This window comes from Herpailurus yagouaroundi, unplaced genomic scaffold, assembly GCF_014898765.1.
Source record: "Herpailurus yagouaroundi ecotype Mexico unplaced genomic scaffold, PumYag 28, whole genome shotgun sequence".
In the NCBI taxonomy this organism is placed as follows: Eukaryota; Metazoa; Chordata; class Mammalia; order Carnivora; family Felidae; genus Herpailurus; species Herpailurus yagouaroundi.
The window spans coordinates 135,345,573-135,361,103 of NW_024412376.1; the positions used below are offsets into that span (position 1 = coordinate 135,345,573).

The 15,531-nt window shown below is 38.5% G+C and overlaps 1 protein-coding gene and 1 non-coding gene across 2 annotated transcripts in view; both read right to left on the reverse strand.

Annotated features, from left to right (window-relative positions):
- UBE2K (ubiquitin conjugating enzyme E2 K) overlaps positions 1–15,531 on the reverse strand; it is a 73,967-nt gene that overhangs the window by 45,205 nt on the left and 13,231 nt on the right. The gene's annotated exons all lie outside the window — the stretch shown is intronic.
- Positions 13,991–14,144, reverse strand: LOC121040600 (U12 minor spliceosomal RNA). Its single transcript, XR_005795363.1, has one exon. It is a non-coding gene; the product is annotated as a U12 minor spliceosomal RNA (small nuclear RNA).

Sequence of the window (15,531 nt, forward strand, 5' to 3'; positions counted from 1 at the left end):
AGAAAGAAAGAGAAAGAAAGAAAGAAAGAAAGAAAGAAAGAAAGAAAGAAAGAAAGAAAGAAAGAAAGAAAGAAAGAAAGAAAGAAAGAAAGAAAGAAAGAAAGAAAAGAAAAGAAAAGAAAAGAAAAAAGAAAAGAAAAGAAAGCAAGCACAAATGGGGGCACCTGGGTGACTCAGTCGGTTAAACCTCCAACTCCTGACTTTGGCTCAGGTCATGATCTCACGGTTTGTGGGTTCCAACCCCACATGGGGCTCCATGCTGTCAGTGCGGAGTCTGCTTGGGATTTTCTCTCTGCCTCTCCCCCGCTTGTGTACTCATGTGTGCTCTCTAAATAAATAAACTTTAAAAAAAGCACAAATAATATGCTAAGAGAAGAAACAATGGAGTCATATAAAATGCTCAATAAAAGATAAGTCAGAAGTGCAGAGCCCAACATGGGGGCTTGATCCTAAGATCTGTGAGATCATTACCTGAGTTGAAATCAAGAGTCAGAGGCCTAACGAACTGAGCCACCTAGATGTCTCAAAACTCATTTTTACACATAAAGGCAAAAACATGTTAACAGTAAAAGGCATGGTAAAACTATAAAACGAAGAAGAAAACATAAAAGAAAAGTTTCATGACAACTTGATTTGGCAATGATTTCTTGGATATGACACAAACAAAACCAGCAACAAAAGTAAAAATTAACTGGAACCACATCAAAGTGAAAAATTCCTGTGCATCAAAGAGCACAATCAACAGAGTCAAAAGGCAACCTGCACAATGGAAGAAAATATTTACGAATCATATAAATGACAAGTGATTAATATCCAGAATATATAAAAGAGCTCCTAAAATCAACAAAAAATGAACCCAACTAAAAAATGGGTAAGGGTACCTGGGTGGTTCAGTCAGTTAAGTGTCTGACTCTTGATTTGGGCTCAGGTCCTGATCTCACGGTTCGTGAATTTGAACCCCACATTGGGATCCATGCTGAGCATGGAGCTTTGCTTAAGATTCTCTCTTCTTCTCTGTCCCTTCCCCTCTCTCAAAAAATAAACTTTAAAAACACACAAAAAAAAACCCTTTAAAAAATGGGTAAAGTTCTTAAATAGACATTTTCCACAAGATATACAAATGGCCAACAAGCACATAAAAAGATGCTCAACATCATTACAGAAATGCAAATCAAAGTCATGAGACACACAGATCTATCAAGGATGGCTACTATTAAAAAAAAAAAAAGGTGAAAATAACAAGTGTTGGCAAGGGCGTGGAGAAATCAGAACCTAGTACACTGCTGGTGGGAATGTAAAACAGCACAGCCACAATGGAAAACAGTATGGTTGTTCATCAAAAAACTGAAAATGGAATTGCATATGATCAAGCAATTCCACTTCCAGGTACATGCTTAAAAAGTAGGGTCTCAAGATAATTTGCACACCCACTTTCATGGCAGCGTTATTCAATAAACCCAAAAGGCAGAAGCAACTCAAGTGTCTGTTGACAGATGAATAAACAAAATGTGGTACGTACCCATAATAGAATATTATTCACCCTTAAAAAGTAAAGAAGTCTGACATGTTACAACATGGATGAACCTTAAGGATGTTATGCTAAGTGAAATAAGCCACTCACTAAACTACAATATTGTATGAGTCCCCTTACAGATACAAAAAGTAAAAAGGCAGTTGCTAGAAACTGGGGGAAGAGGAGGATAAAGAGTTATTGTTTAATAGACAGAGAGTTTCAATCTTGAAAGATGAAAAGATTCTGGAGATTAGCTACACAACAATGTGAATAATAAAATGGTAAGTGTATTTTATCACAATTTTGGAAAAAATAAAGGGATGGAGAAAAATACACTATGTTAACAGTAATCAAAAGAAAGCTGGAGTAGTCATTTCAATTTCAGACAAAGTAGATTTCAGAGCAAGAAAAATTACCAGGGATAGGGGCACCTGGATGGCCTCAGCTGGAGGAGCATGCAACTTTTGATCTCAAGGTCATAAATCTGACCCCCATGTTGGGTGTAGAGGGAGGGAGGGAGAGGGAAAGAGGGAGAGAGGGAGGGAGGGAGGAAGGAAAGAAAGAGAGGGAGGGGGAGGGGGAGGGGGAGGGGGAGGGAAGGATTACCAGGGATAAAAAACATAATGATAAAGATGTCAATGAGCATTAAGAACCGAATTTCAAAATACATCAGGCAATAACAATAAAACTATAATGGGAAACAGATGAATCCACTATGGAGTCATATAAAATGCTCAATAAAAGATAAGACAGAAGTGCAGAGCCCAACATGGGGGCTTGACCCTAAGAACTGTGAGATCATTACCTTATACCATACCCAGAAATAAATTCAAAATGGATGAAAGACCTGCATGTGAGATAGAAAACCATCAAAATCCTAGAGGAGAACACAGGCAGCAGCCTCTTTGACCTTGGCCACAGCAACTTCCTATTAGACACATTGCTGGAGGCAAGGGAAACAAAAGCAAAAACAAACTACTGGGACTTCATCAAGATAAAAAGCTTCTGTACAGCCAAAGAAACAATCAACAAACTAAAAGGCAGCCTATGGAATGGGAGAAGATATCTGCAAATAACATATCTGATAAAGGGCCAGAATTCAAAAATCTATAAAGAACTTATCAAACTCAACAGCCAAAAAACAAATAATCCAGTGAAGAAATGGGCAGAAGACATGAACAGACATTTTTCCAAAGACATCCAGATGACTAACAACACATGAAAAGATGCTCAACATCACATACCAGGGAAATACAAATCAAAACCATGATGAGATACCACCTCACACCTGTCAGAATGACTAAAAATAACAATAAAAGAAACAACAAGTACTGGTGAGGATGTGGAGAAAAGGGAACTTTCTCGCACTGTTGGTGGGAAGGCAAACTGGTATATCCACTCTGGAAAACAGTATGGAGGTTCCTCAAAAAGTTAAAAATAGAACTTTGTGATCCAGCAACTGCAGTACTAGGTATTCACCCAAAGGATATAAAAATACAGATTTGAAGGGATACCTGTAGCCAAATGTTTTTAGCAGCATTATCAACAATAGCCAAACTATGGAAAGAGCCCAAATATCTGTCGACTGATGGATTAAGATGTGGTATATATGCACGATGAAATATTACTCAACCATCAAAAAGAATGAAATCTTGCCATCTGCGACAACACTGATGGAACTAGAGTGTATTATATTAAGTGAAATAAGTCAGGCAGAGAAAGACAAATATATTATTTCACTTATATGTGGAATATAAGAAATAAAACAGGAACACATGGGAAGGGGGGAAAAAAGAGAGGGAAACAAACCATAAGAGACTCTCTACAATAGAGAACTGAGGGTTGATGGAGGGAGGCTGGGTTGGAGATGGGCTAAATGGGTGATGGGTATTAAGGAGGGCACTTGTGTTGAGCACTGGGTGTTGTATGTAAATGATGAATCACTAAATTCTACTCCTGACAACAATATTACACTATATGTTAACTAGAATTTAAATAAAAAATTGAATATAAACAAGCAACATACTTCTAAATAACACATAAGAAGACACCTTAAGTTTTAAAATATTTTAAACTAAATGAAAACAAAAAAAGACAACTTATCAAAATTTGCAGGATGTGATAAAAATAGTGCTTTGAGGAAGAGTCACATTGAATGCATATACGTATGAGAAAAAAGTCAAGGGGCACCTGGGTGGTGCAGTCAGTTAAGTGTTAAGTTAAGTGTCAGTTAAGGGGTCTGACTCTTGATCTCAGCTCAGGTGATGATCTTGAGATTTGTTCGGAAGTTTGAGCCCCACACTGGGCTCCACGTGGACAGTGCAGAGCCTGCTTGGGATTCACACACTCTCTCTCTCTGCTCCTCCCCTGCTCATGCTCTCTTTCTCTAAACAAACAAACTTAAAAAAAAAATCCATGTAAAAGTGGACCTGTGTGGTTCAAACCTGTGTTGTTCAAGGGTCAATTGTACACCATGACCAAGTGGGATTTATCCTGGGTATATATGCTGGTTCAACATTCAAAAGTCAATTAATGTAATAAACCACATCAATACGCTAAAGTAGTAAAACCACACTCATATCAACAGATGCAAAAAAAACACTTCACAAAATCCAAAACCAACTCACAATAAAAACACTCAGTAAACTAGGAGTAGAGTGGAACTTTCTCAATTTGATAAATAATATTTACAAAAAAACTTACAGCTAACATCACATTGAATACTCAGAAACTCAAAGTTTTCTCAGTAAGATCAGGTACAAGGCAAGGATATCCCCTCTAACCATTCCTTTTCAACATTATACTAGTTCTAGCTAATGCCATAAGAAAAAAAGACAAGCCATACAAATTAAGAAGGAGAAAATAAAACTGTCTTTGTTCACAAATGACATGACCATCTATGCAGAAAATCTGAAAGAAATGACAAAAGTAATTCCTAGAACTAGTAAGCAATTATAGCAAGGTTAAAGGATGTAAGATTAATATACAAGTCCATCACTTTCCTATATATCAGCAATGAGCAAGTGGAATCTGAAATTAAAAACACAATACCACTTAACATAAGCACCAAAAAACCTAAAATACTGAAGTATAAATCTAACAAAATATGTAAAAGAACTATATGAGGTGGAGCGCCTGGGTGGCTCCGTTGGTTGAGCATCCCACTTTGGCTCAGGTCATGATCTTGCTGTGAGTTCAAGCCTGTCGGGCTCTGTGCTGACACCTCAGAGACTGGATGGAGCCTGCTTCATGGATTCTGTGTCTCCCTCTGTCTCTGCCCTTCCCTGCTTGTGCTGTCTCTCTGTCTCTAAAAATAAACATTAAAACAAAACAAAACAAAAACTATGAGGAAAACCATCAAGTTCTGATGAATGGTATCAAAGAACTAAAAAAACAGAGGACTGATAATACCCAACTTCAAGACTTAGCATAAAGCTACAGTAATCAAGACATGGTATTGGTCCGGGTGCCTGGGTGGCTCAGTTAAGCGTCTCACTTGATTTCGGCTCAGGTCATGATCTCATGGTTCATGAGTTCGAGCCCCACATTGGGCTCTGTGGTGACAGTGTAGAGCCTGCTTGGGATCCTCTCTCTCCCTCTCTGCCCCTCCCCTGCTTGGCTTCTCTCTCTCTCAAAATAAATAAATAAACTTAAAAAAAAAAAAAAAAAAGAAAATGAACTCAAAATGGATCACAGACCTAAATGTAAAATACAGAAGTGTAAAACTACTAGAAAATAACACGGGAAAACGTAGATTAAACTTGGTATGGCTATGACTTTTTACATGTTAACATCAAAGCTACAATCCATAAGAGAAATAATTGATAAGTAGGACTTCTTAAAAATAAACTGATCTGCAAAAGATAATCTCAAGAGAATGAAGGAAAAAGGAACTGGGAGAAAGTATCTGCAAAAGATGCATCTGATAAAAGACTGTTACCCAAAATACACAACAAACTCGTAAAAACTCAACAATACAAACAACACAATTAAAAAATGAGCTAAGACATTAACACACACCACACCAAACAAGATACACAGATGGCAAATAAGCATATGAAAAGATGGTCCACTTCATATGTCATGGGGGAAATGCAAATTAAAACAATGAGATAATGAGGCACCTGGGTGGCCCAGTGGGTTAAGCATCTGACTCAATTTCTTGATTTTGTCTCCAGTCATGATCTCATGGTTCATGGAATCTAGCCCCACATTGGCCTCTATGCTCACAGAACTGAGCCTGCTACAGATTCTCCCCTGCCACTCCGCTTGCCCGAGCTCTCTCTCAAAACAAATATAAAGAAAAAATGAGATACTGCTACACACCTAATAGAATAGCCAAAATCTGGACCAAATGCTGGCAAACTGTGGAGCAGCAGAAACTCTTAATCATTGCTGGTGGGAATACAAAATTATACGGTGACTCTGGAAGACACAATGTTAGTTCCTCAAGAAACTAAACATACTCTTACCATATAATACAACAATCATACTCCCTGGTTATTTACCCAAAAGGAGTTGAAAACTTACGTCCACACAAAAACCTGTATGTGGATGTTTATTGCAGCTTTATTCATGATTGCCAAAACTTGGAGGCAACCAAGACATACTTGTAGATGAATAGATAAACTGTGGTAAATCCAGACAATGGAATATTATTCAGCAATAAAAACAGCTATCAAGCCATGAAGAGATACAGAGGAAGCTTAACTGCCTATTATTAAGTGAAAGCAGCCAATCTGAAAAGGCTACATATTGTGCAATTCCAATTATAAGCCATTCTGGGAAAAAAAAAAAAAAACTATGGAGACAGCAGAAAGGTCAGCAGTGGTGGTGGTGGGGAGATGGACAGGATGACATCGGATTTCCAGAGCAACGAAAATACTCTGGGGGCGCCTGGCTGGCTCAGTTGGAAAGCATGCAACTCCTGATCTTGGGGTCACTGACTTCAAGCCCCACATAGGGTATATAGATTACTTAAATAAAACTTTGAAAAAAGTTGCTCTCCTTAAATCTTGGGATACTGCACAAGCTTTCCTTTACAACAACTATCATCACACACAGAGCTAAAATGCTTTCAGTGTGGCTATACCCTTGTTATTTATGGAAATTCATAAAGTGAAAGTTTCTGTATTTACTAAATATATAAATGCATAGAAAAAATTGTTGAAAGTTCCCTCTGAAAGAGAAGATGAGGACTCAGGGGAGGAAGGAAAGGGTAAGTATCAAAAAATTTTACTCTATTATTTCTGTACTAAAAAATTTTTCACAAAGACACTATATCCTTAATTTAAAACTTTTTTTTTTTAATCACCCAAATTCCTGTATCATTAAGGAAAGTCAAAAAGGAACTTTAACGGACACCTGGGTGGCTCAGTCTGTTGAGCACCCAACTCTTGACAGTGTGGAGCCTGCTTGGGATTTTCTCTCTCAAAATAAAGAAGCTTTAAAAAAAAAAAAGCCAAAAGAAGTTTAATTTTTTTTTTTTTTTACATTTATTTATTTTTGAGAGACAGAGACAGACAGCGTGAGTAGGGGAGGGGTAGAGAGAGGGAGACACAGAATCAGAAGCAGGCTCCAGGATCCGAGCTGTCAGCACAGAGCCCGATGCAGGGCTCGAACCCACAAACCGTGAGATCATGACCTGAGCCTAAGTTGGACACTTAACTGACTGAGCCACCCGGGTGCCCTAAAGCCAAAGGAACTTTAAATGATAAAACGTACTGACAACAAAAAAGAAACACTAACAAAACTAAAGAACTCAAACATGTGGTGCCTGGGTGGCTCAATCAGTTGAGCATCCACTCTTGATTTCGACTCAGGTCATGATCCCAGGATGGTAGGATCAAACCCTGCTTTGGACTCCACACTGAGCAGGGAGGCTTAAGATTCTCTCTCTCTAAAAATAAACAAGTAAAAAACAAACAAACAAAAAAACCTGAAACAAAAAGGAAGAGAAACATGGAACTAAAATAAAATTGAAAAGTCACAGGCTCAACTGTTAAGACAAAGAATAAGTAAACTAAAGGCAGGAAAAAGAAAAGAAACTAAAAACTGAGGCAAACCATGCCCTCAGTTTACTTACACATTAATAACGTCATAAATAATGAGATGTATTACGTAAAAGGTTTTTTTAAAAGACACCTAAACTGACAAACATTTTGAATGTGAACAAAATATTAACACAGAAAAAGAAAGATTCACAAAAAATATGCCTTTCAGCAACCACTCTAAAAAGCCACCTGGTTCTCAAACACACATCCACCCCAATTTACAAAGAATAATCCCATATGGTTTCAAAACAATGAAATGGATAGAACAATCATAAACACATTTTGTAAAATAAATATGGCTTTGATGCCCCCAAACTTAACCAGGACAATTCTGAACAAATACAGGCAAGTCTCACCGAAAAGACATACAACTCTGAGTAAAATCTTGGTTGATACACCATTACAAATGTAAAGTACTATTTACTATATGACCAAGAGGGATTTATTCTAAGAATTCAAGAATGACTTCACTCCATGAAAACTTTTATCAAAAAGGTATCTGGAAATGCCTTAATCTGACAAATACAGCCTTTACTTTGACAAAGAATATGTATCTAAAACTGAGACAAAATTAGTTTTCTTAAAAAAGGGAAAGACAAACTATACTATTACTTCTATCACTTAGAGTAATCCTTCCATCTAAACACTTCTTTTTTAAGTTTATTTACTTTGAGAGAGAGTGCATGTGCACCAAGCAGGGGTGGGGCGAAGAGGGAAAGAAAGAATACCAAGCAGGTGCCACACTGTCAGCACAGAGCCAAGGTGGGGCTCAATCACAGGAACTGGGAGATCATGACCTGAGCTGAAATCAAGAGTTGGACACCCTGAGCCACCCAGGCACCCCTAAACACAAACACTTTCATAAAATTCAACATGAATTTATTTTGCGTAAATGTCATTTTAACCACAAAAATTTCAAACAACTGAAACAAATCTCAAATTGCTTTTGAAGCTGTGACTTGGAAGTCTCCAACTCTAATAAAACTGTCAGAAAATTAATTTTTGTTTATGCCATCCAGTCTATGACATTTTGTTGTGGTAACACAGGTGGACTAAGACATCCACACACTGATAAGAAAGAAAGAGAAAGAGGATGGGACACCTAGGTGGCTCAGTTGGTTAAGCGCCTCTTGACTTGGGGTCAGGTGATGATCTCACAGTTTGTTAGAGCCCTGAGTCAGACTCTGCCCTGACAGTGCCAAGCCCGCTTGAGATTCTCTTTCTCCCTCTCTGCCCCTCCCCTGCTCACACACTCTCTCTAGTTCTCAAAATAAATGAACTTAGAAAGAAAGAAAGAAAGAAAGACCATTTATTGCCAGTGGAGATGACTATTATACCAAATCTTTAATAATAATTTTCATCCCAGTTGGTGACAGAAAACTCATTTCTAAAAGAATACTGTGTGTGCATATACGTATATATAATATGTAGACATATTATATATATATATACACATATATACACATATATATATAATTAGCTATACAAATGTAAAATTGGTAATTAGGAAAACCAAATTTCTGCAACCCAACTGACTCAGGCAAGATCCAACTGACCTAGCATCACTAAACAACCTGATATTATTACAGATCTATTAAATTGACTCAGTATGAACTATATACTATACTTGTCAAAAATGTCTAACTGAACCTAGTCAAAGCTTTACACATAAACTCCCAGTTTATAATAAATATAAAAAGCACCACCATAAGGAAATCTCCAGGATTTTCAGTGTCAAAAAAAAGGGGAAAAAAAGAAGGGTGTGTGGGGGAGAACCAGTGTAAATTTTAAAAGACTAAAAATTACATCCATATGCAATTTGTAAACTGTAAGTGGATCCTGTTCCGCCCCCCAAAAAACTATGAAAACAGTTTTTAGTTACCTGAGGTAATGTGAATATTAGATATCAAGGAATTAACATTTTCTTAGATAGGATAATGATACCATGGTTACGTAAAAGAATGTTATTTTTAGGAGATATATGCTCAAGATTTTGGTAGTGAATTATCTTCATAACAGCAACATTAACAATTGTTCAACCTAGGTTGTGAGAATGTAAGTATATTTCAAATTTCCACTTGAAAAAATTTTTAAATTTTTTAAAATACTTATTTTTGAGACAGCACAACGGGGGTGGGGCAGAGAGAGAGACAAACACAGAATCTGAAGCAGGCTCCAGGCTCCGAGCTGTCAGCAGAGCCCGATGTGGGGCTTGAACCTACAACTGTGAGATCAGGACCTAAGCTAAAGCCAGACTCAACTAACTGAGCCACCCAAGTGCCCCAAAAGTTTTCTTAATAAAAACTTAAATAAAAAAATAAAATTGGACAATTGATTTTTCTACTTGACCTTAAAAAAAGATTGTATTAATGGTGAGAATATGATGAAATGGGCTGCCTCATGCAGTGCCAGTACTACAGAAATTGACAACAAACTTTCTGGGAAGCACTTTGGTCATAAGCATATGAAAAGTTCAGACACTATGACCCAGTAACTTTTTTCCAGGAAATCTATCTTAGGAAAATAAACTCATATAAAAATTATGTAAAGATATTCCATTTTCTCTCTCTACACACACACAGTGGAAAAAATAACTTTTAAATGTTCAACAAAAGAATGGTTTAGGGGCACCTGGCTGGCTCTGTGGGAAGAACATAGAACTCCTGATCTTGGGGTTGGGAGTTCGAGCCCCATGTTGGGTGTAAACATTACTTAAATAAAACTTAAAAAAAATAAATAATAAAAAAAAAAGGATGGTTTAGTCAGGCAATACCAAATATTAAATATGTAACTTACTATTAATATTTAATACTATTTAATATTTAAAATGTAAACATTTTGTTTTAAAGATTTTACTGATTTTTACTTAAATTTTTAATGGCTTTTTTTTGAGAGAGACAGACAGTGTGAGCAGGGGAGGGCAGAGAGAGAGGGAGACACAGAATTCAAAGCAAGCTCCAGGCTCTGAGCCTGACACAAGTCAGCACAGAACCTGACGCAAGACTGGAACTCACCAACTGTGACATCGTGACCTGAGCCAAAGTCGGATGCTTAACCAACTGAGCCACCCAGGCACCCCTATTTTTTTTTTTAAACTTTTTAAAAAGTTTATTTTTGAGAGAAAGAGAATGAGCAGGGGAGAGGCAGAGAAAGGACAGAGGATCCCAACCAAGCTCTGCACCGTCAGCACAGAGCCCAACATGGGGCTCAAACTCACAAACCATGAGATCATGACCTAAGCTGAAATCAACAATTGGACACTGAACCCACTGAGCCATCCAGGTAAAGATCTTATTTTTAAGTAATCTCTGCACCCAAATTTGGGCTCAAACTCACAACCCGAGATCAAGAGTCGCATATTCCACCAACTGAGCCAGCCAGGCACCCCTAAACAGTAAATGTTTTAAAAGAATATTTAATGTCACACAGAAAATACAAGATATATTAAGAGAAAAAAGTACAAAACAATACTTAGTATGTAACCAAGACATCGATTTGGTATAAAGAAAAAAAGGATGGTAATAGCAACAGATATCTGTGACTGATGAGATTGTTGCTTACATGTGTCATCTTTGTACATTTCTAAATTCTCAAAAAAGAACAAGGAAACAAAGACTGTGCTTCTGATATTTACAGACCATAAGATCTTAAACCCATGGCCATACACTTGATTTTGTCATCACCAAAATTGCACCTTCTCTGAAATCCATTTCAAGTTTCTCAGATTCCGAAATTCTTGAAATCAAGTTCCCTTTAGTACTCCAAACCTAGCTACTAGCTGGCTTAATCTAACATCACCATTCTCCCTCATTACCAATCACTCCCTTGCAAACCTTGGTGCTTTTGTTCCTTGGAGGTACTCATAAGGCAAAGCCCCACTGCTAGTTAAACTTATTCCCCAATTAACTTGAAAACAAAAAACAAAAATCCTTTCTGTGTCTGCCTGAAGCAGCACTGCTGGGGTTGGAGACAATAACACACAACCATCATTAATTGGTCTCATGTTCAAGTGAAGACCACAAATCCCAAATGAAAACTTAACATTTGCCCTAAGTGTCTTTGCTCCTATTACAGATTAATCCCTCCATTTATGCTAGTGATACCACCCCTCCGTTCTTCTCAAGAACTTTACACATTCAATTACTCCTCCTTTCTCTAGTATAATCAATTTCTCCCATCCATCAACACATAAATATAATCAATATCAATTTTTAAGTTTATTATTTTTAAATTTTTTAACGTTTATTCATTTTTTGATATAAATAGAACGTGAGTGGGGGAGGGGTAGAGAGAGAGGGAGACACAGAATCCGAAGCAGGCTCCAGGCTCTGAACTGACAGCACAGAGCCCGACGCAGGGCTCGAACTCATGGACCGTAAGATCATGATGTGAGCTGAAGTCAAATGCTTAACCGCCTGAGCCACCCAGGCATCCCTAAGTTTATTTATTTTGAGAGAGAGAGAGCACAAGCAGGGAGGGGCAGAGAGGATCCCAAGCAGGCTCTGAACTGTCAGTGCAGAGCCCAATGCAGGGCTCGAACCCATGAACCGTGAGATCATGACCCGAGCAGAAATGAAGAGTTAGTTGCAGGACTAACCGACTGAGCCACCCAGGTGCCCCTCAGAATTTTTTTTAAAGATCTCTGAAGCTGGGGCCTCTGGATGGCTCAGTTGGTTAAGCGTCTGACTTCAGCTCAGGTCATGATCTCACAGTTCGTGGGTTCGAGCCCCACATTGGGCTCTGTGCTGACAGCTCAGAGCCTAGAGCCTGATTTGGATTATGTGTCTCCCTCTCTCTGCCCCTCCCCCACTCTCTCTCTCTCTCTCTCTCTCTCTCTCAAAAATAAAGAAGCATTTAAAAAAAAATAAAGATCTCTGAAGTCATATTCTTCTGCAGCTCCCCCTCTCTTCTCTGCTCCTCTGTCAAAGCAAAGCCTTAAAAAAGTTGCTTTAGCTTTTTAAGGTGTCGGTTCCTTATCTCATTTTCTTTTACTAACTCTGTCCAATCATAACTCCATCTTCAGCATTCCAATGAAAGTATTCCAGTCAAGGTCATCAATAATCACTGCATCTCAAATTCAATGTCATTTCTCCCACTCAGCACCATAATAAAGTTGACCACACTTGGAATTCTGTCTTGTCTTGGTTTCAATGATACCATACTCCCTGGTTTTCCTAATATATCACTAATAGTTCACTGTTCTTATCTTTTGTTGTTTCTTCTAGGCTCAACTTCAAAAGATGCTAGGGGTCCATGACAAAAACCAGGACTTTGTCCTAGACTCCCTCCTTTTCTAACTAAATTCTCCTAGAGTTAAGTCATCCAGTCTAAGCTTTAACTTAACAAGAACAAAGCAAAAATCTTAATCTTCCCAGACAATTTCAATGTGCTCCTCCCACTCTTTCCCATCTCAGAAATTAGCAGCATCATCTGTCTGGTTGCTAAAGACAAAAGTCTAGGTGTTTTTCTCGTTTCTTCACTTTTCATCTGTAACATCAGCAAGCTCTTGTGACCCTACCTTTAAAACATATTCCAAATACTTCTCTTCAGCCTCCTATTCTATCATAACCCCAAGCTACAATCATCTCTTGCCTACGCTATCTAGAAAGGCTTCCCAAATAATCTTCCTAAATTCATTCCTGCCATTCCCCACCCCCACATGACAAAATGCCTAACCAATTTTCTTTTCTTTTTCCTTACTAATGAAATGCTGATTTTAACTGGGGAGCAATGTGCTCCGCTAAAAACATTTCCTAGTCTTCCTTAAACCAAGAAATTATGACACAATCCTGGATAAAAAATAAATAAAAACAGAAGTCACTGAATGGGATTTCTCAGAAAGCTATTTTTTTTTTAATTTTTTTTTAAACGTTTATTTATTTTTGGGACAGAGAGAGACAGAGCATGAACGGGGGAGGGGCAGAGAGAGAGGGAGACACAGAATCGGAAACAGGCTCCAGGCTCTGAGCCATCAGCCCAAGAGCCTGACGCGGGGCTCGAACTCACGGACCGCGAGATCATGACCTGGCTGAAGTCGGACGCTTAACCGACTGCGCCACCCAGGCGCCCCAGAAAGCTCTTTAAAAAGGGTGAACTCAGCTGGACATGTAGGTAATGCGTTTCCCTTTCTGAAAATTCAGAAATGTTGTCTGAACCTCTGCCAGGCATTTTGAGAGTTTAAGGACAAGGGTCAAACTCCTACTGGTAAATTGAAAGTTAGTAGTCTATTAACACTGTAAAACCTCTAACCATGCAACTCTAGGATACTTCTCTCTTGACTTTACATATTGTTTAACCCACTACTACCATTTCTTTGGTTACATCCAGCCAAACTCAACCCCTAACTCCTAAATCCTTCTTCCTTACATCTTTGGTTAATACATTCTCCACACAGCAGCGAAAGTGGTCTTTTTTTAAGGGGGGACAGGCAGATCCTGACTCCCAAGGATCCCACAAAACAGGCAGGTCACCTTAGGGGCAACCTTTACCCACTCAGAAATTCATCTCATCTCACGTTAGCAGTGAGGATTCAGGCATCACCCAAATCGTTATTTTTCTTACTCAGAAGTTTAAGGCATCAAAATCAAAAATTTTGTTCTTTTCTTTCTTTAAATCCTCAAATGACTCTTAGAGTCACTTAAAATACAAACTCATTACTTTGGGCCTAGAAGTTTTATGTCATCTGGCTCCTGCCTACGTCATTCTCTGCCTCTTACCTACAGTACTCCAGCTACAATAACCTCCTTTTGCTTGCTTAAACATATCAAATTCATTCCTACTTTATGGGTTTTGTATTAACTATTCCCTCTGATCTGGAATTTTCTTCCCCTAGAAACAAGCTTTATCATTAAGATCTCCATTTAAGTCTAAAGTCTTAGGAAAGGCCTTTTCTAAACATCCAATCAAAAACAACCAGTTAGGGGCTCCTGGATGGCTCAGTCGATTAAGCATCTGACTCTTGATTTAGGCTAAGGTCATGATCTCACTGCGCTGACAGAATGGAGCCTGCTTGGGATTCAATGTCTCCCTCACTCTGCCCCCTCACACCTGTGCGCACACCTGTGCGCACACCTGCGCGCACGCACGCTCTCTCTCAAAATACACATTAAAAAAACCCAACTAATTAATTTCATCTATACAACATATTTCTCCGCACTTTTATCACTTGTCTGTCTTACCTTGCCCCACTCATCACTATATTCTCAGCACATATCAATACCTAGCATAAAGGAAGCCTTCAAATATTTGTTAAATAAATTAAAGACGTGTTGATACTGATGATACAAAGAGGAGCCATGATGCTTACTTTAGAGCTTCTCAAGAGTAGGGACTCTAGTAGGGAAAGACAGCTTCAAATGACTAAAAGACATTAAAAATTACAAATATGGGATGCAAGTCAAATTCGAATTATATTCAAAGGTCTTTTAAAAGCTTCTAAATATGGGGGTGCCTGGGTGGCTCAGTCGGTTAAGCATCCAACTTTAGCTCAGGACATGATCTCACGGTCCACAGGTTCGAGCCCCACGTCATGCTGACAGCAGAAGAGCCTGAAGCCTGCTTTGGATTTTGTGTCTCCCTCTCTCTCTGCCCCTCCCCCGCTCACGCTCAGTCTCTCTCCCAAAAATAAACATTAGGGGCACCTGGGTGGCTCAGTCAGCTCGGGTCATGATCTCATGGTTTGGGAGTTCAAGCCCCGTGTTGAGCTCTGTGCTGACAGCTCGGAGTCTGGAGCTACTTCCGGTTTTGTGTCTCCCCCTCTCTCTCTGCCCCTCCCCTGCTCACACCCTGTCTCTCTCAAAAATAAATAATAAAAGAATTAAAAAAAAATAAACATTTTAAGAAAAGCCTCGCTTAAAAAACAAAAAACCACTTCTAAATACGTGTATATATGAACATACATTAAAAACCAATGGAAGGAAATAACCAAAATTAAGATGTTTCTCTGTATATCTAAAATATATCACA